General features: G+C 41.3%; 1 protein-coding gene across 6 annotated transcripts in view; it reads left to right on the top strand.

Moving 5' to 3' along the window:
- Positions 1–20,640, top strand: part of LOC140517508 (solute carrier family 22 member 15-like) — a 229,343-nt gene that overhangs the window by 88,906 nt on the left and 119,797 nt on the right. For 4 of the 6 annotated variants that reach the window (XM_072628843.1, XM_072628841.1, XM_072628842.1 and 1 more), the window contains one exon: positions 2,759–20,180. The gene's annotated coding sequence lies outside the window, so the exon portion shown is untranslated. Of the gene's footprint in view, positions 1–2,758; positions 20,181–20,640 lie in introns of those variants that run through there. The other 2 variants (XR_011971612.1, XR_011971613.1) reach the window with 1 other exon arrangement.

Below are 20,640 nucleotides of genomic sequence, written 5' to 3'. Positions count from 1 at the left end.
ATGAACACCAGAATTCCAGAGTCTGAGAGTTAGAAGGGACCTCAGAAACCACTGAATCCAAACTGTACCAGAGCAGAAGCCCTTTCTGTAAGATCCCTAACAGATGGTTATTCAGTTTTTCCTTGAAGATTTCCAAGGAAGGAGAACTCACTGCCTTTCAAGGACTAACTGATATTAGTAATTAATCATTAAGCATGTTCCTAGAAGTAATATTAAACATTTCCTAGCATGGAGTGAAATGACCTTTCTTAAAGCTATATCTTTTTTATTAGAAAGGAGTCGATAGTATGATAAAGAGGTAAGAGAACTGGGCCTGCAGTCTGGATACTTGGATTCAAATTCCAGCTTTGCCTCCTACTAGTTATAGGTCCTTTCAAAGCGAGTTACTTCATAGCCTCAGTGGCCTTCTCTGTAAAATGGGCATGATTATAATACTTGTTTTTTGTTGTTTTGAGAAAAGCACTTGGTAAGACTAAAAGAGCTTTTATTTTTAATACATAAAAATACTTCCTATTACTATGTGTCAGAAACCATCTGGAGCATTTACTTGTGGCAAATGTTTTCTAAATGCACTTCTGCAAGAGCAAATTAACTGAGGCTTTTCTGGTAGGACAAGGGAGTTTTGAAAAAAACTAATCAGGCAAAACTGCCCAGAAATAAAACTATGGCTCCACAAAGTCTGATTGCAATTGACCTTAGTGATAACAAGCAGCCCAGATTGAGGACATGGGCTCCTCTTTTGAAGTAGCAGAATCCTCTAAGAAATCCCCTGAAATTGAACAAGGTCCCATGGATTTGAGCTGTGCTGCTCACAAGAACCATTTTGATTTTATTTGAGAGGAGGCAGCATCGTGTAGTAAAAAGAACACTGGAGTCAGAAGACATGGGTTCAGATCTCATGGTGCTTACTACCTAGAGTGACTGCCCAGTTTTCTTAATCTCCCTGGGCTTCAGTTTCTTCATCTATGAAACGCTGAGGTTGGACTAGCTATCTCTGAAGGCCTTTCCATTTCTGGATCCATGATCAACTGTGTGATCAACTTCTTTGGACTTCCCTTTCCCTGCCTTTAGAATGAAAGAGTTAGATAAAATGCCTCTGAGGTTTCTCCTAGTTTAAAGCCTGTGATCTAGAGATTGACATTGCTTTGTCAGCATCTGAAGATTTCCAGCCACAGCTAACCCATGTTTTGTCTATGAACTAAAATGAATATAGCCAGGAGAGCTACAAGGCTGGTTTTCATAATATTTGAAAATCTATTTAACTGTCGAATGACGAGATGGTGTTTAAGTGAACTCAAGAGGCTCCTGTGAAACCTTGCATTTGTCTATGTAAGATAACGAGCACTGTGGTTGAGGTTAGTGTATGTTCCAGGACCTCTGGGGGTTGTGTGTGTCTAGCTTGTTAGAGTTATGTCTCTAAAAAACTAATTCCATGTCTGTTCATGACCTGGAAGGGACAGTGGGTTCTCAAAGAATATTCTTAGTGGAACACAAGTTTTGTCAAGTCCAATCAATCATCCATCCATCCATCCATCCATCCATCCATCCATCCATCCATCCATCCATCTAACCATCCATCCATATAAGCATATAGTAGATTTTCTTCCCCTTCCACCCTCTGTGTGTTGTGAGGGAGGGGAGGAACAGAAGGATAGCAGAAGACTCTAAGGTAGTCTGCAGATTGCTACAGGAAGAAGTATACCCCTAGGGTAACAATGCCCTAGATATCTTGCTTTAGTTAGAGCATGGCCAAGATCAGAATGGTTCATCCCCAAGTTGGCTTCAGCAGCATGACTTTAGACCATAGCAACTAGGTTTTAGAAGGGCTATGATCTATGTCAGTGGGAGGAGAACACAATAATAATAATTAATTTTTTAAAAGTTTTGAGGTATTATAGTCATTGATTTTGTCAAGCTGGCCTATTTTGGGTAAATTTGTACCTCAATCCATCAACAAGCATTTATTAAACACCTACTATGTGTTGGGCACTGTGCATACACAGAATGAAGTGATCCTTACTCTAAGGAGCTTCCTTATATATACTCAGTTCTATGGATCCTATTACCTAAACACCTGTAGACAAGCCAGTGGGTGGTGTAGTCCGTAGAGTTCTGGACCTGGCCTGGAGTTAGGAAGACCTCACATGGTTTCAGACACTTGCTAGCTGTGTGACTCTGGCAAGTCATTTAACCTTTCTTTTCCTGTTTCCTTATCTTTAAAATGGGGATGAGAATAGCACCTACCTCCCAGGCTTCTTGTGAGACTCAGATGAGATAATCTTGTATAAAACTTATATCCCTTAGGGCAGTGGTTCTCAAGTTTTTTGGTAACAGGACCCTTCCTACACTGTTAAAGTTGTTGAGGATCTCCTCCAAAAGAGCTTTGTGTTTATCAATAATTACTGTATTAGAAATGAAAACATCTAATCTTGTTATTATGAAAATAGTTTTGACCTCATGGATCCCTGAGGGTTCCCAGACCACACTTTGAGAACCACTGCCTCAGAGAAAAGCAGACCCATGTTTTACAATGAGGTCACTGAATTTACAAGAGGACTGAGTAGAGAATGACATGATAAATGTGAAGACTGCCTGAAGCACAGATCCTGTGATTTGAATTTGTTATTGTTATTCACTGTTGTGACATGATAAATAGAGGATTCAGATTCAGTTGATTTAAGGGAAGAGGCAGGAAGACAGAACCAAACTTAGGTACCACGAATGTTTTAATCCTGCCTTTTTTGGTGTCTTTTAATAGGTGTGCTAATGAAAGGAAATCATCTTTTGAAATCCTCCAAAAGTACAGTGACTTTGATCAACAGGTCGGACATTTTTTTAATCAAGGAAATTTTGCAATTGAGTCAGGAAGTCATTGTTTGATTCTACAGGGGAGAAAGACATTGTGAACTCTGGAGATCAGTGGATGTGATGGGGTGGGAGGAGGACCACATTGATCAGAGCTTGTAATTGGGTAAATTAAACATTGGTGGATCCCTGAAGCAGAGAAGAAACAAATCAGTGAATGAAGAATGAAAAATGGCCAGTACCCACGCCACGGAAGGAGTTAATGAATGACAAGTGCAGGACCTTGGCACAGTCGGATTTTTTGTCATTAGAACACCGTGCACATTTACATAGGACCAAGATGAAGTTGGTCAATGGTAGCAGAGTGAAATCTTGTGCCTGATTTAATAGGCTTACCGAGGCCTGCCATTGGAGGGTAACTGCCCAATGGCTCTTCTTAGACTGATCCGTGTGTCCAAGGGAAACTTCCTCCTCCCCAATCCCAACTCTTCCTAATTTTCCTTTTGTGGACTTGCAGTGACAGAATACCTCATGGCTGTGACCAAAGATTTTTTTATGTATTGGTTTTATATTATCAAGTGACATGCTAATTAGCTTATCATGGACTTTAAAGAAGGTCAATCAAGTATGTACCAGGTAGGTTCCCCATCACCCTCAAAGCACGTTCCATTCTTTAGGAATCGGTCTGTCATAAGCATTCAGTCAATGGCTGCAGAGTGGATGAAGAAAAGAAAGAATGAGTCCCCACCAGGATAACACTGGTGTGTGAGATGGGAACAGTGGTATGGGTTGGATGTTATTGAATGCATTTTCATTTAGGGAAGAGAGTCATTCATGATGTAATGGGTAGAGAGCTGACCTTGGAGCCAAAAAGACCTGGGTTCAAGTCCTGCCCTTGATGAGTACGGACTGTGTGACCCTAGGCAAATCATTTAACCTCTAATGTTCTGGGCATTTGGTGGGGCTGAGTTTCAGGGAGGGTGCCCACCTGCATTGGTAAGAAGGAGCTTCCTCATTTAGGATTTCCCTATATCAGGGTTCACAAGTCTCCTCTTTATCCTTTTCAGTTAATGAAGATTCATATTCATTTTTCAAAACATGGCAGGGTGATACAGCCAGAAGTTTGCATTTCTTATTCTGCTTTTGATTATCCCCTGTGGCAGCATGGGAAAGAGTGCCAAAATACAGCTGAAGCTGCCTCCCTGCTGAGTTAATTGGTATTTAAAACATTCCTCCCATTAGGTAAAAGGTACTTAGGACCTCTGTTTCTAGGGTAACCAGGAAGCATTTATCAACGATAATTTTATTGCCTGCAGGATAAAATACAAAGAGCTCAGCCTGGCTTTTAAGCCATTCCTACAGCCTACTTTTCTCGTGGCATTGGACAGTGCTCTGCTTCCTTCCTGTACGCTAAGTTCCAGTCAAATTTGGACTATTAGCTGTATATTGAATTCGACATTTCACCTCCCATCTTTTTACATTCTCAGAAGTTGTTCCTCATGCTGGATATTCACTCCCTCCCCCTCTCTACTTACAAGGCTGTATCTTTCTTCTTTTTTTAAAAATTCAATTTTATTTTCAGATCTGTATTCTTTCCCTTGCATCTCCCCTCACATCAATGAGAAAACAAAGAAAATAAACCCTGTTGCAAATGTGTGCAATCAAGCAAAACAAATTCCTGCATTGCCAAAAAAAAAAAATGCTCTATCCTTCCCTCTGAGTCCGTTTTCTCTCTTTCTGTACCTGGAGGTGGATAATATGTTTCATTATGAGTCGTCTGGAATTGTGGTTGGTCATTCTGTTGGACAACTTCAAAATTGTTTGTCTTTATAATAGTATTGTCATAGAAATTGTTTCCTTGGTTCCACTCTACCTTTGTATCAGTTCAGACAAGTCATCTCTGGTTTCTTTGAAGTCACCTCCTTGATAACTGTATCTTTCTTTAAGATTCTTCTTAGATGCCATTTCCTTTGTGAAGCCTTTCCAGATTCCTCAGTAGACATAACTCTCTCTGTCCTCAAATTATCTTAGAATCATAGCAGCACGGATTTAGCACAGTGTCTGGCACATAGTAGGTGCTCAATAAAATGGTTGTTTTCTTTTTCCTTTCCCTTCCTTCCTTCCTTCCTTCCTTCCTTCCTTCCTTCCTTCCTTCCTTCCTTCCTTCCTTCCTCCCAGAATTCTACCAAAAATCCCCTGGAATTGAATAGAGACCTTTTTTTCTGTACTGCTTCTAACATTTGCCAGCTGCCTAATCTTGAACAAGTCCTTTAACTTGTCTGAGCCTCAGACTCTTTCTAAGATATACCTATTAAGTTATAGCTATGTCAATGAAGACTAATACTTAGCTACTAAGTGTTAGCTTCTTTGTAGTAGAAGGTGAACTTGATGTAGAGTTCACGTCATCATTGTCACAGATCCTTGACAGATTAACTGAGTGTAGAGAAAGGTCTCAAGGACTGATTTTCCATCTGTCTCCATTCATTTACACACTGTAGGAGAATTAAATGCACAAGGACTTACCTTGATGAAGGCAAACTGCTTCCTCAGCTGGATATTTGGCATCCCAAATATAATTTTCAGGCCAATTTGTCATTTTCAGGCCAAATGTCAGGTCTGACATTTTTCTGAAAAAATGCATCACTGAAATTATATTGGAAATCAACAAAAATAGGATTATGTATAAAAATAGTTGCTCTATATGAGACTTTTCAGGTGTGTCTCTTTGAAAATGCAAGTTAAACTACAGCATGATCTACTCATCCATTTGGAGGCTACATAGTATAATAGTAGTAATAATAACAGCTGATATTTCTAGAGTACTTTAAAATCTGCAAAGTATTTTGCATATCTTATTTAATCATATCGTCATAAATTTAGAGGTAGAAGGGACCTTACTGATTATCTAGTTTATTTGACCCTTACAATAACTCTGTGAGGTAGAAGCTATTATTATCCCCACTTTATAGACATGGAAACTGAGAGAATCATTGCAATAGTTGCCTTGGGTTAGTAAGTGTCCAAGGCAGATCTTGGGCAAGCCTATTGGCCTCTGAATCTTAAGCAACTCTCTCTAAGACTTACTCATTAACTTATAGTTATGGAATCTAAGAGTAATATTTATATACTGATTTTTAGTGTCGTGGTATTGGGCTAAGTTTTCCAGGGTTATAGCCAGGTTTTCCTGACTTCAAGTTCAGAGCAATATCTGTTATGCCAAGCTGCCTCTATGGTGAAATAATTACAGGTAGACCTGTGTTGACCTCCTGTCTCTTGCCTCTTGCTACCTATGTTTCCGTGGGCAAGTCCATTAGCTTTTCTGAGTGTCAGTTTCTTCATCTGCAATCTAGAAATGATAATATGCATAGCTTCTATAATGTCTCTATTGCTAAGATGTCTACAACAGTTCAGGGCCCCCCGTTGGTGACATAAAAAGTGATACTATTGGTCCCTGCTTCATAAGTGCCGGTTTCCTTATTATGCATGAACATGGAGTCCTCATTCCTACAAGTGTAGGACTTCACATGTTCTTTTCTCTGGAATGATTCTCTCCCCTCCTCCCTTTGCCTCTTCAAAATCTTTTCATCTCAAGGCTCAACTCAAATTCAGCCTTCTTCATCAAACTGTCTCTGTATATTCCAACTAATACTGACCTTTCCTTTCATGGAAGATCTGCTGCATTTAATTGACTATTTTCTCTTTTGCTATAGTATCATGCTTGCATGTCTTATCTTCCAAGATAGAGTATAAGCTTAGGGGTTGGGACCATGCCTTAGAGTTCTTTATGTTCCCCAGAGTCCCCCTGGCATAATTCTGGGCAGAGCCATAAGGAGATAATCTGGTACTGAGGAAGCAATAACACAAACTCAGTTGTTAGTGGGGGAAATCTAGGAAAAGACCTAGAACTTCAGAAGACAAGAGCATATGGAAGTGGAGGAGAGACACTAGGATATCCTCTTCCCAACAAAGTACTGACGGGGGAGGACAGTGACTTCAGGGCATTCAATCTCTAGGTAAAGATCCAGGGACATCAGATTGCTGTTGCTGGAAACCAACTCATTGGGGATATGGCCACCAGTTGCTGGGGGAAGGAATACGCCAACTGGAAGCTTCCTTTAATTTAGCATTCTTGGGTATAGGTGCTACACTCAATTGTTTTTGCCAACCAGTGGAATGTTATTATCAGTATCTTTTACATTTCAGAGCTCCAGTGATCCCCTGCTAGGCATATCTCTCATAGCTGGGTTCACAGTAGGGTCCTATGATGTGTCAAATGAAAACTTCTTGGGATTTTGGAGCTCAGAAGTACTGAATGACTTGGCCAAAGTTAGGCAATTTCCCTTGTGATGGAACTGGGATTTGAACACAGGTCTCCTGGCTCTAAGTCCAGCGCATTCCCCACTAAATTGAGGACAGCAAAGGTCAGATTTTCCCTAGATTTTTGACAAACAGCCCCTCCACTTTGTTCTGCCAGTAAAATAAAGTCCTTTAAAACCTCCAAACTGTGACTGTTATTTTGTGTTGCTTCAGCTGTTTGATTACAGTCTTGCATTCCATGGAGCGACTGGACCAACCATAAAGTCTAGTTTTGCCAGCTCAGGTTTCATTGGTGTCTGGTGTGGGTGTGGGCCAGACCCACTGAAGGGCACTTTGAAGTCTGTGCACATATGTTTTTTTCTTCTGCTTTGGTTGTAAAACATTTTCCCAGCTCTGCTTTGGACTTTCCCCTTTCCTGTTTTGAAATGGCCTCATGGGCTTCAGCCAGTTGGTAAACAGCTCTCAGATTCCTTGCCTGACAACAGCTTGGGCTGGGAAGATTCAGGGTCTTCCTCTTCCCCCCAGAGCCAGTTCCTTTCATCAGTTCTCCTTCCTTGGTGAGGCAAGAAGTCATTTATTTTCCACTGTTTTTGGTCTTTACTCTGGCAATACCTAGCCAGTGAAAGGAGGACTGATTTTGGATGGAAAGGATCTAGGTTTGAGCCAGGCTCTGTTCCTTCCTGCCAGGGTGATGTTGGGCATCTCTGGCCTCTACCTTCCCGTGCTTGTTTCCTCATGTGTAAAATGAGGGGGATGTGCTAGTTGGCCTCTTCAGTCCCTTTCTGTTCTGACTCCATGCTGCTGGGACCCCACTGCTTTGGAGCCCTTACCTCTTTTCTTCTTGTCAGCATCAGCCTCCTCTTTCTCCGCCTGCATCTTGCTTCAGATCGAGCCTTCGTTTTCTTGGAATATTTCCTTATGGCTCTGTTTCTTGCTTGATTTAAGTTTCTTTTCATTATATTTGGAGCCAATCTCTGTCAGTTTCACAATTGGTCTGGCAAAGTGGAGGCTGCCATCACTCTGGACAGCTGCTATTCAGTGTGTCCTGACTCAGCCTTGGAAGCACTTTGAAAGCCTTGGGTGTCCTTGGCTTTGGAACACAGTGTTCTTAGTATCCCAGTAGTGATGACTCTGAAGGGAGGGCTGACCCAAAGCCAAGACGAGTTCTTTTCTTGGTATTTGATGCCCTCCATAAGTTAGTGCCACCCCTAGCTCTCCAGCCTTAATTTATGAGTCTCTCTCATACAGTCTACATTTCAACCAAAGCAGTCTACTCTCTGCACCTCAAGCTCACCATCCGCCCTACAACCTCTGTATCTTTGCTCAGACACCTCCCTTTGTCTGTTGCCTTTAAAGGCTGACTCAAATTAGTTCCCTAACCCCACCCCATCCTGGTCAGTAAAAACCTCCCCTCACATAGCACATTTGTTTTATAACTCATTGATTCATCCATCCATCCATCCATCCATCCATCCATCCATCCATCCATCCATCCGTCCATCCATCCATCCTTCTATCAAGAATCTATTGCATCTACTATGTACACACTGACTGCCTTGATGGAATACAAGCTCCTTGAGGGCAGGCACTGTTCTATTGTTGTGTTCCAAGTGCTTAGCACTGTGTCTTGTGATCAGTCATTGAATTGGCACTTAAAAAAGTACCAGGCACATAAATTCCTTAAGGAATTAGTGAACTTAAGTTCCTTAAGGAAGTAGTGAACTAAGTTCCTTAAGGAAGTAGGATGGAATTTCTTAAGGAACTTACATTTTTCTGGGAGAGAGAGACAAGATATGGTCAGATAAGGAAACCCCAGGTATTTATAGATCAATGGAAAGTAATGTTGATAAAAAGAGCACTGTAATGGCAGGGGAGACCAGGAAAACTTCATGTGGAGAGGTCTCTGAGCTGTGCTTTGAAGGAAGGTAGACATAATTTCCATTCCTATTTTAAATTTACTTAGAAAGTTTTCCAGATTCCCTTAGTGACTAGTGCCCTTCTCCCTAATTTCCTTTCAATACATTTTGTATTTATTTACCTGCTTCCATGTTGTTCACTTCCCTTCAACAGAATGGAAGCTTCTTTAGGGTGAAGACTGCTTAGTTTTTACCTTTGTTTCTCAGTTCCCTGTATAGAGCCTGGTATATAGTAGACACCCCATAAATGCTTTTTGAATAAATACATAAATGACAGATGAGAAATTTCCATCATAGTCTCCTGCCTCTTATCTTTCCTATGAAAATATTCTTAGAAGTCAATAAATGAGCATTTATTAAATACCTACTATGTACCTGACACTATGTGAGGTGCTGAGAAGGCAAAGATCAAAGGAAAAAGTCTTTGCCCTCAAGGATCTTATTTTCTCTTAAGATAAATGTGTGTTAAGGGTAGAGGTTTCTACCAAGTCCAATTAATGTAAACCTAGAATCAAGATGTAACTGGGTGTAAATAAGCCCTTAGTAAGTGGAGAGGTGTGAAAGTCTTTTATGTTGTCTCCAAGCAGGTGATACCACATAGGAAACATTTTGTGATTGGTTGAAGAGAGCCAGTCACACTCTATGGAGCTACGGATAAAACGGCAAGCCAGTTTGGCCTTCTGACCATTGCAGCAGTTGGCCTACTGACTCTTAGCTGAGGGAATTATCCTTGGGGTGAGGGATATTGCATTCTTCCTCTTCCTTCCCCTCCCCATTTATCAGGGGATGACCTTGTAAACTTTGAAATATAGAAAAATCTTGAGTTCTCATTGGTATTGATAGGAGAGACCCTAGAACTGTTTGGAAACTGGGAGACACATCAAGGGCAAATTAGACACCCTGTGAAAAGGCTCAGGACTTTTCAAGGGCCTTGCCCCCTGGGGTCCAGAAGAATTGGGGAGAATTTCATGAGGACTCTGTGAAAAGGAAGAAAGACTTCCAGTAACCAAGAACTGTGAGTTTGTCCTTTGGCTATGTGTGCTCTCAAAATCTGAGTCCATTCTTTTCAGTAACCTTGTGTGTGCAAGAGGAGAGTACAACTCTGATTCATGAGGATAACTTGTACCTACTGCACTTGCTCTTTCTACTCCATAAATATCCCTTTGTAAACCCTAATTCACATGAATTGGTTGATTGATATTGAGGATAGGGACTCCAATTTGTCAGGTTCATTTCTATAACTCTGAGGGGAGAAGTAATCTGCTGTCTTCTGGGAATCAAATCTATTAGTGCTAATTGGAGTTGGAGAATTAGCCCCAGAGAGGTGTTTCATAAGTAAGTAAAAATACACACACAATTAATATATGATAATTTTGATGGAGGATCCACTAGAATCTTAGAAGAATCAGGAAAGCAGGGGATTTGTACAGCTGTTGATACCCTTTATCCTAGGATATCAAAGTCATTTTTTAAATTTTATATGTATTTGAGTTGAACTTTCAGACTCATTAGGATTTCTAAGAAGTAGAGGAGAGGACTAAATGAATTCCAGGAATGGGGAACAGTCTGTGCAAGGCACAGAGATGGAAGATAAAATGTTGTGTCTGAGGAACAGCTAGCTAGAAGGTCAGTTTGGCACATCCTGGAAAAAACATTCATCAGACTCTACACAGTTCCAAAAGTGAAAAGCCCTTGAAATCCCAGCTGCCCTGGGCAATGGGCTGCTATTAGAGCAGCTGTTCCAGATGTTGCTGAAGCTGGAAGGGACCTAAGAAATCCACAAGCCTAACTCCCTCATTTTGCTTTATATTTTATTCTCTTAACAATCTATTGTATTGATGTTTACAGCCTTTTCTGGAAAAAAGACCCATGACCCCCATGGCAAATTGAATCCACTCTTGTCATACACACAAACCCTCCCCCCACCCCAGCAACTAAGCAAAACCACCAGTTACAGCAATCACATCTGATAATGAACATACCATTCTACTGAGAGAAAGGAATTTGAAGATCATATACATATGTGCCATAATACATGGTTCTCAAGGCAAAATAGATAGGTAACACTTCCACCTCTATGCTAGTCCCTTTTGTCTCCCATTCTTTGTGACTTTTTTAAAATAAAAAAATACTTCTCATTTTAACCTGATTTTGCCTGTATTAAAATGTTTGGTATGTAAAAGGTGCACAAAATGGGAATGACCCTAGGCCCCACAGTTTTATTAAGGAGCTAGACTTCTAATTCATAACTGATTTTTTTGGTGTAGGGAATTCCCTTAGAGGGAAATTCCCTTCATCAGTGCAGATCAGCAACTTTTCTGTAATTTGTAGGCTTAGGAGGCTGACTGTAAGATTAAGTGACTTTCTTACATCCCATGGCCAATAGGTATCAGAGGTGGGGGTTGAACTGAGCCCTTTCTGAAAATGGAAGAATAGTTTGTAGGGTTGCAGGTGGTGTCAGGAGCCCCTTGGCCTAGGAGGCATCCCACGGTCCTAAGAGAGCACTGGATGGGAAGGCGAGAGGCATGGGATCTCATCTTGGCCTTGCTGTGTGGCCCATGGTGATCACTTCCTCTCTCTGGACCTGTTTCCTCTTTGTAAAATGAAGGATTGGGCCTAGATAGTTTTTAGAGTCTCTCTCAAATGCTATGATTCTTCAATCTTTGTGTAATGGAGGTTTGGTGGATGCCTAGACCACCCAAAAGGATGTTCTTCCCACATCCTCCTCATGCTGCCACCATTTTAGGCAGTCTGGGCATGCATTATATTTGTGGTGATAGACTTTGTCTCCACCTTGAGTGTAGATCATAATTCATCACTGCTGGGAAATGTACTGACACAAATAAAAGGATTTAGACTCAGAAAGGGCCTCAGATATTGTCTAGTCCTGTGTCTTCATTTTACAGAAGAGGAAATTGAGGCCCAGAGAGGCTAAGGAACTTGCCCAATGTCACAAAGCTAGTCAATGGCAGGGCCTGGGTTTGAACCTAGGTCCTCTAGGGTCAGATCCAGAGCTCTTTGGACTATTTAAAGTTGTATTTAAAGATACTTTCGCATGCCCTCATGACCATTCCTAGCTCATGAGTGGTACAAAAAAGGGAGGGCAGTGAGCTGGTTTTGGCCTGCAGTCTGTGATTGAGTGACCTTGGACTAGATCATGCTACAAAATGATGTTGAAGGAAGAGCAGCCGTGGATATTCTGAACGCATTCTCTCTTATCTGCTTCTGCGAATTCCTTGCTCCCTCTTCTGTTCAATCTGTATTTCAGTTCAAATACAGTTTTTACCCTTAAATTGATACTGAAGTCCAGTCCTACACCACCTGTCTTTTGACCATCTTGAACTGGATGTTCTGGAAGTATCTTGAGCTTAGCATGTCCAAAGAGAACTCTTTATCTTTTCCCCAAATACTTCCCTCTGCTCAACTACTATATTTCCATTAAGATGCCCTTTACCTGCTAGACACTATTGTCCTTCTAGACTTCCAGATTTGCAGTCTCAGTGCTGTCCTTGACTCTTCTCTCCTGCTCACTCCATGTCCAGTCCGTTACCAGATCTTTTCATTTCTTTCTCTTCAACATCTCCCACAAACTCCTTTTCTCTTTTTTTCCTATAGCCACACCCTTGTTCAAACTCTTGTCACCTCTTGCCTGGGAGCAATGGCCCAATTGGTCTTCCTACTCATCTAATTGATCCTGACTCAGCTGTCAAAATGATGTTCCTCAAACACGCTGCTCCCTCCACTCCATAAACTCTGATTGTTCCCTATAATTGCACCATCAAATGTAAAGTCTTTGTCACTTACAACTCTTTTCAGCCTGGGCCTCTCCTACTTTTCCAGTCTTCTTGATTTAGATTCTCCTTCATATACTCTATGATCCAACCATCCTGATGCACTTGATATTCTGAAAATGGTCTCTCTCCCAGTCTCCAACTTTTAGAATCCTTGGCTTCATTTCCAGATTCAGCCCAATTGCTGTGATTTTATGGGAGGCAACTCTTCTGGTTCTCCCAGCTGTTGATGCCATCTCCTTTAAGGTGACCTTCCATCCACTCTCTATTTCTCTTTCTGATTTGTTGAAGTTACTTCCTCTATTTATCAGTCAGTCAATAAGCATTTAAGGGATTACTGTGGATCAGGCATGGTGCTAATTGTTGAGGATATAAAGAAAGGTAAAAGTTGGTTCCCTTCCCTTGAGGAGCATAATGATGGGGACAGCTATGTACAAGCAAGCTATACTATGGATGAATTGGAGATATTCAATAGAGCATTAATGGAGATTGGGAAAGGTTTCATGTAGAAGGTAGAATTTTCAGTGGGGACTTGAAGGAAGTCAGCAAAGGCAGGAGACAGAGAAGAGTAGGGGGATGTTCTAGGCATGGGGGATAACCAGTGGAAATGCCTGGAGTTGGGAGATGGAGTGTCATGAAAAGGACAACAAGGAAGACAGTGCCACTGGGTCAAAGAGTAATGGAGTGTGTGTGGGTGAGGTGGAAGAAGGCTGGAAAGGAGATTAGGTGGGACTGGTCAGGAAGAGCTTTGAATGCTAGATTTTACATACAGTGGCACATTTAGGGTTAGGAAGCCATAAGAGTTTATTGAAAGGGGTAGAAGGAGATAGGGGGTCAAACTTGAATTTAGAAAGATCACTTTGAGAGCTGAATAAGGGATGGATTGTAGTGGGGAGAGATTTGTGGCTGGCAGAACAACCAGTGACTTATAGCAGCAGTCCAGACCGAGGTGATAAGATAACCCTTTAACCAGGCTGGGAGCAGCATCAGAGAAAAGGGAGCATAGACTAGAGATATTACAAAGGCAAAATCGACAGGTCATGGTAACAACCCTGATAAGGGAGGTCAAGAGATGATACCTAGCGAGAGAGAGGAGCTGAGGATGATGTGTAGGGTGCAAGCCCAGGTTAGTGAAAGGATGTTTCATGTTCAGTTTAAGATGTCTTTGGCATATCCAGTTGGAGATGTCCAATAGGGAGCTGGAAATGTTTCTGGAGGTTAGGAGAGAGGTAAGGGCTGGATAAATAGATCTGGGAATCATGAATCTAGAGGTGGGAACTGAATCTACGGAAACTGATGAGATCAAGTGAAATAGTGTAGAATGTAGCTTTCTTGAGGTCATTTTCCTTCCTTCCTTCCTTTCTTCCTTCCTTCTATCCTTCCTTCCTTCCTTCCTTCCTTCCTTCCTTCCTTCCTTCCTTCCTTCCTTCCTTCCTTCCTTCCTTCCTTCCTTCCTTTCTTCCTTCCTCCCTTCCTTCTTTCCTTCTCATCCCCAGCACTTAGCACAGTGCCTGGCATATATTATTAAACACTCATAAATGAGTGTTGATTGAATGATTTCAATCTGTAACATGAAAACTCATGGTTTGACCATAGTGGGCACCTGCATTTAACTCTTTGAGGATTCAGCATTGTCAGAGTCCTTGGCAGAGCTATACAGAGGACTGGCAAATAGAGACTTTGTCCCAGAATTCCAAATTTAGAAGGTATTGACAGCACTTTTACTCCTTCAGCAGCTCGGAAATAACCAAGCCTAGCACCAAGTAAGCAAGAATTCTGTGGTTATTGTTGCCATGGGTGGGGGTGGGGAGTGGGGAGGGTTGGTCCATATGGTAATTTCATTAACATAGGATTATTCTGGTAGGAAAATTCCCTTCACTGATGCAGATTGGCCACTGTTCTGCAACTTCTAGTCTTAGAGAGCTTCCTGGGCCATGGAGAGGTTAAGTGATTTTTCTGGGGTCTTACAGTCAATATAAGTCACAGGCAGGATTTGAACCCAGGCCTTTCTTGAGTGGGCCATGGAGAGGTTTAGTGACTTGTCTAGCATCACACAATCAGTCTCTCTGACTTGGCTAAGATCACACAGTCAGTGAATATCAGAGGCAAGACTTGAATTCAGGTCTTTCAGTCTTCAAGGCCAGTTCTTTATTGACTATGCCATTAATTGCAATCGTATCAGTGCTTCCTTCTCCAGTCCCTAGCTGCCCTCCCATTCTTTTTCCTCCCTTCCTAGCAGAAGGCAAAGGTACTTGCCTTAGGTACCATCTGTGTGTCTTGTTTGCCCCTGGGGCTCTGGATCCTAGAAAATGTCTAGTCAACCCCCATTATTACAGGTAAGGAAACTGAGGCCACAGAGGGCAAGTGTTTTATCAAGGTTGTACAAGTGGCATAGTTAGTATTAGACCTCATTCCTCATGTTCATCTCATTCCACTTTGTAGATATCATTGTTTATATTCTCCTATCTCACCTTCTAAATCAAGAAAGAAAGAAAAGAAGAAAAAGGGTGCTAGGAAGCCTGATTTACCCATTTTCTTGTTTTCATGGTTTAAAGGAGGCCCCCTGACCTGGAACAAAACAATCACCCTGTCTGTGACCTGCAGGAGCGCCAAGGAAGGAAGGCTCTTAATATACTCATTTCTCAGACAGCCTGGCACAGCTTAGAGGAAGCACCATTTGGGACCTGAGAGAGGGAGCTTTTCTGAATCAACTGAGGCTGGTTCAGATGTTGGAAACAGGAATCATAGAAGTTCACAAGGCAGAAATTGTCATTATTTTTAAAGATTTTTTTCTCTTAGATATATTCTAATGCATTTTTTCTTTAAGCATCAGGGATGGGTTGCAACTGTCTTATTTGAAAAATGGGGGGAGGGTAGGATCTTTAAGGTCCCTTTCACTTCCAAATCCTACATTATTCAGAGTTATAATGGGGGGGAGGGGAGAAGGACCACATTGGAGAGCTTTGTCCCACTAGCCAAAAAAGGGGTGGGGGGAGTCCTGAATTGCCCTTCCCTATATATATATATCTCATCTTGGGCCTTTTGTTTACTTCCTTTCCCAGTCTCAGGGTCTCATATTTGTAGGGTCCTCTCCTGATGCTTGGAACAAGGCAATGGTTAGACTCTCTAGGGAACAAATGACTCTTGTTCTGTGGATAATGACAACCTCCCTTTCTTCACGTTGGCTGCTGTTCCTCCTCTCTAACTCTTTTTTTTGCCCTGTGAGAAAAGATTCTTGGTGTAACCTCTCCATGGGGATACAGGATGGAGAGGCCCTTCCCTCTCCCCTACTTCAGAGCAGGCACAGATACCTTTGAGTGTTTCCTATCAGCCATGATGATAATTTTAAAAAATTAAACTAATTAATTTCTTTTTACTTTTTAACATTCATTTCCATAAGATTTTGAGTTTTAAATTTTCTCCCTCTCCCTCTTCTCCCTCCTCCCCAAGATGGCATGCAATCTGATATAGGCTCTACATATATATTTATATTAAACAAATTTTCACATTAGTTGTGCGGTAAAGAATAATTAGAACCAATGGGAAGAACCAGGAGAAAGAAGAAACAAAACAAAACAGCAACAAAAAAGAGAGCAAATAGTATGCTTCAATCTGCGTTCAGACTCTGGATATGGATGGCATTTTCCATCATGGGCCGGTTGGAGTTGCATGATGATACTTTCACTTGACTATGGAACTGGAATTCTGTGATAAGCTAAGGGGCCCACAACTCTCTGAGCACTAGAAAGGTCATGGGGAGATTCCCTCCCTTCCTACCAGTCTTGGCTCCATAGGGGTACAGCTTCCTTGGCAAGCAGGTATCCTCCTGTTTGTGCCTCGCTACCTTTCCCACAGGGCCTGGGAGAGCATGAGAAGTGGTCTCCTTACCTGGGCATCTGAGTAGTGGGTATCAGCTACCAAATGCCGCAGCAATGTGGGAGAGAGAAACAGAAGAGTGGCTTACAGAGAGAAAAACCACTAGAGAGAAAAGAACCCACTTGGTGTTGATCAGGCTGTTTACTTGGGGGTGGGGATTGGTGATGAAATAAAAAGGAGCTCATGAGCTCCATGTTGTGTGTGTCCCCAGAGGGCTTAGTGACTGGTCTCTTCATTAATTTCAGCTATGATTCTTTATTCCCTTTCTGGGTGGGAATAAAACTGCCTGTTCCATACCTAATTCAAATTTGTACTCTGGGGACCTCTTAAAGCCTTCTTCCTCCCCCTGCTAGGGAGGACCCCTTAGACTGGAGCCAAAAATAGAATCATTTCTCAGGAATCTGGGGTGGGGGTGGAATTGGAGCTCTGGGGAGGCTGGCTCTCCTACTGGGGAGACAGAAAACCCCACAGCAATGAAAGAGGGCAAACTGAGAGGGCAGGTCAAGGACAGAGAGAGGAGAAAGTTGGCAGCCTCCACAAGTAGCCAGCCATGGCTCTGACCCCACTGTCTTGTAATCCTCCTGTTTGTGGTGGGGAGCTAAAAACTCCATGAAATCTCAGCTGGGCCCAGCTTTGATTTAGAGACTGTTTGGATCCTGTGTTGTTACAGTTCAACAGTTTTAGGAAATGTTTACATTTGGCTCTAGTTTGAAGTGGGTCATGAATTGTCTTTTGGAAAAACTCTGGTTTGGCAGAACAGTGTGGTTGGTGTTGGGTTAAATTTGATCTCCCCCAGCTCCTCTCTCTATGCGTCTGATACTCCTGCCAGACTGGGCTTTTTGCCATTGGAGAAAAAGCAGTACAATCTCCTGCCTCCACATCTTGGATCCTGTGTTGAATGTTCTCTTCTTGCCCAATGCTCCACCCTCTGCCTGTTGAAATCCTTCTCATGTTTCTTCATTACTCTAGTAATCCATGATCTCCCAGGCTCAGGTCATGGGAAAGACCTTAGCTTAAAAAGGTCAAGGTCTCCCGCTGCATCTGGGGCCATTTCCAGTCATCCTGATTTATATCTTGCCACTGGACCCAGATGGCTCCAGAGGAGAGTGAGGCTGGTAACTTTGCATGGCCCTCTCTCTCTTAAATCCAATTCACTTGCAAGTCATGACATCATCTTCCAGATGTCATTTGTCCACTTCAAGAACGAAGGACAAGACAAGCCTCAGACAAGGCTATTAAGCACCTACTGCATGCCAGGTGTGCTAGGAGCTGTGGACACAAAGACAAAAAAGAGATCTTTCCTGGTGGGATTTGAATCCAGGACTTCCTGACATGACACTCCCCTTTTTGAGACTGATGTCCTCTATGCTCAAAATGTTCTCCCTCCACAGTCCTGCTTTTTCCCCCCCTGACTTCCTTCTAGTTAACCTCAGCTCAGATCTTGCCTTCTGCAAGAGGTCTTTCCCAACTGCAAATCTCCCTTCTCCCCTTCCTACTCCAAGTGTCTTCTGTGTACTCTTATTACATATTATCTTCCCCCTTAGAATATAAAATTCCATGGGTCAGGGGCTGTTTATGTCTTTCTTTGTATCTCCAGCTCTAAGCACAGTGCCTGGTATACAGTAGGTGCTTAATAATTGTTGCCTGATTACATCATGAAAGGACTTCTCAAATTCCTTCCAGTTGTCAATCAATGACTTTGAGCATCCTCTGTCCTGACCAGATGAGGAGTCACCTCCTACCCCATCCCCAATCTGGACATCATTGTAATGACCATCTTGTACAAGCTCTGTGGGGAGCAGTGAATTGAAGAAGGCTTATTTACTTTTCAGGGTTTTTTATTGTTATTATTTCAAATAGTCAACAATACCCTTGTCTTCTGTGATGAATAGCATGGAAGCCAGGTTTTCCCAAAGGATAAAATGCTGCATAGAAAATGAAATGTTTCTCAAATGCGGTGAAAGCTTGTCTTGAATACATTTTAGTGATTAACAGACTGAGAGTGAAAAGAGAACAACAGTGACTACAGCTCTCTTCATTTAGCAGTTTTCTGCCAGCTACACCTGCCTGTTTTTTCCTTGGAGGAAAGGCCCACGTGTGGACTTAAAAGTACATATGAGTTGTTAAAAAAATAAAGCATTTAGGCTTAAGACATGATAATGATAATGGCTAACATTTATGTTGAATTCTAAGGATTATAGGCATTTTAAATGTTATTTGATCTTTACAACAAGCCTGTGCTATTGTTATCCCCATTTTACCGATGAGGAAACTCAGGCTGAAAGAGATTAAGTGACTTTGTTTTACATTGAATTTTAATTTTATTTTTTCTCAATTACATATAAACAATGATTTTTAGCATTTGTGTTTTAAAATTTTGAGTTTCAAATTTCCTCCTCTGCCCTCCCCTCTCCTTTAGAAGGCAAACAACTTGATATAGATTATACATGTGCAGTCATGCAGAACATCTTCATATTAGCCATGTAGCAAAAGAAAACACAGACCAAAAACAAAACAAAACAACAAACCCAAACAAACCCCAATCCCACAAGAATAATAAAATTAAAAAAAAAAGTATGCTTCAATCTGTGTTCAAAGTCTATCAGTTCTCTCTCTGGAGATGGATAGTGTTTTTATCCTAAAACTTTCAGAATTGTTTTGGATTTTTGTGTTGTTGGGAATAGTTAATTGATTTACGGTTGAATATTCTCCTGGTTCTGCTCATTTCACTTTGAATCAGCTCATGTAAATCTTTCCAGGTTTTTCTGAAATCATCCTGTCATCATTTCTTATAGCACAATGATATTCCATCGCAATCGTACACTACAACTTGTTCAGTCATTCCCCAATTGATGGGCATGTCCATCAATGTCTAGTTCTTTGCCACCACAAGAAGAGCTACTACAAATATTTTCCTTTTTTTATTTTGAAAAATGTGTTTGGGATACAGATATAGTAGTGGTATTACTGGGTCAAAGGGTATGCACAGTTTTCTAGCCCTTTGGACATAACTCCAAATTGCTGTCCAGAATGGTTTGATTTGTTTACAACTCCACCTCAAGTATATTTGAGTCTCATTTTTTTCACCTTTCTTCCAGCATTTGTCATTTCCCTTTTCTGTCATGTTAGTCAATCTGATAGATATGAGGTAGCACCTCTGATTTGTTTTAATTTGCGTTTCTCTAATCAATAGTGATTTAGAGCATTTCTTCATAGGAATATAGATAGCTTCAATTTCTTTGTCTGAAAACTGCCTGTTCGTATCTTTTGACCATTTATCAATTGGGGAAAGATTTGTATTTTCATAAATTTAATTCAATTCTCTATATAATTGAGAAATGAGGCTTTTATCGGAGAAACTTGATGTAAAAATTTTCTCCCATTTTTCTGTTTTCCTTCTAATCTTGGCTCCATTGGTTTTGTTTGTGTAAACCCTTTTTAATTTGATGTGATTAAAAGTATCCATTTTACATCCTGTAATGCTCTCTGTCTCTTTTTTGATCATGTATTCTTTCCTTACCTATAAATATGACAATTAAAACATTCCATGTTCCCCTAATTTGCTTATAATAGCAAACTTTATGTCTAAATAATGTACTCATTTTGACTTTAACTTAGTTTATGGTATGAGATGTTGATCTATACCTAGTTTCTGCCAAACTGCTTTCTAGTTTCCTGAGTAGAAATTAAGTGACTTGTCCAAGATCTTATAGTTTATAAATGCCTGGGGCAGGATATGAGCTCTGGTTTCTCTGACTCCAGGTTGAGGGAGCTATCCACTAAATCAAATAAATAAGGCTATGTGTTGTACTTGGAGTGATTGTCCATACTTTATAAATGGTAGGCATATAAATTTCTCTTATCATTACCATAGTCCTGGGACTTAGAGTTTGCAGGGAGAATAGAGATCATCTTACCTCCTTCCCTCTTCATTT

This window comes from Notamacropus eugenii, chromosome 1, assembly GCF_028372415.1.
Source record: "Notamacropus eugenii isolate mMacEug1 chromosome 1, mMacEug1.pri_v2, whole genome shotgun sequence".
Taxonomy (NCBI): domain Eukaryota; kingdom Metazoa; phylum Chordata; class Mammalia; order Diprotodontia; family Macropodidae; genus Notamacropus; species Notamacropus eugenii.
This window is presented reverse-complemented; position numbering and strand designations above follow the sequence as displayed.